Below are 554 nucleotides of genomic sequence, written 5' to 3' on the forward strand. Positions count from 1 at the left end.
TTTTTTAGTAAATAAACATATTAGTGGACATTATAGCTTTAACAGTGATCAAACATAAGTTAGCATCAAAGCTTTAACATTTGTGTGGGGAAACCAGTTACAGTGGAGGTAAGCAATCAATTCAGGTTTAAGACAAGACCATTGTAATCAATATCTGTCTTTAGAAAACAACGTGAGCTTTTCTTGTGCTTACATTTACGCTTACATTTGTGCTTATTATGCACTCATCAGACAAACATGCAGGTGATATTATCCATTTAAATGAATTTAAAGACGTAAAGTATTGAAATATGGCATTTTAGAATGTATATAATATTTAAGACTTTCAGGTCAGGTATAAGAACTTGATTTGGCTTTCCTGACAGCAGAAGTATTCTACTGTACTAAAGGCCTTGGCTACCCTGAAAATTGGTATTAAAGCAATTTATCCGTGAAATGATGTGATTTGTTAAAGCACTTCATAACATTTAAGTAAACATTTAAACATAAAAATACTAAGTAGCTCTGTTTTTTAGAACCACACACATATAGTTTATATCTGCAAGTAATCTGGA

Source organism: Sinocyclocheilus rhinocerous, unplaced genomic scaffold, assembly GCF_001515625.1.
Source record: "Sinocyclocheilus rhinocerous isolate Xijiao unplaced genomic scaffold, SAMN03320098_v1.1 scaffold549, whole genome shotgun sequence".
Lineage (NCBI taxonomy): Eukaryota > Metazoa > Chordata > Actinopteri > Cypriniformes > Cyprinidae > Sinocyclocheilus > Sinocyclocheilus rhinocerous.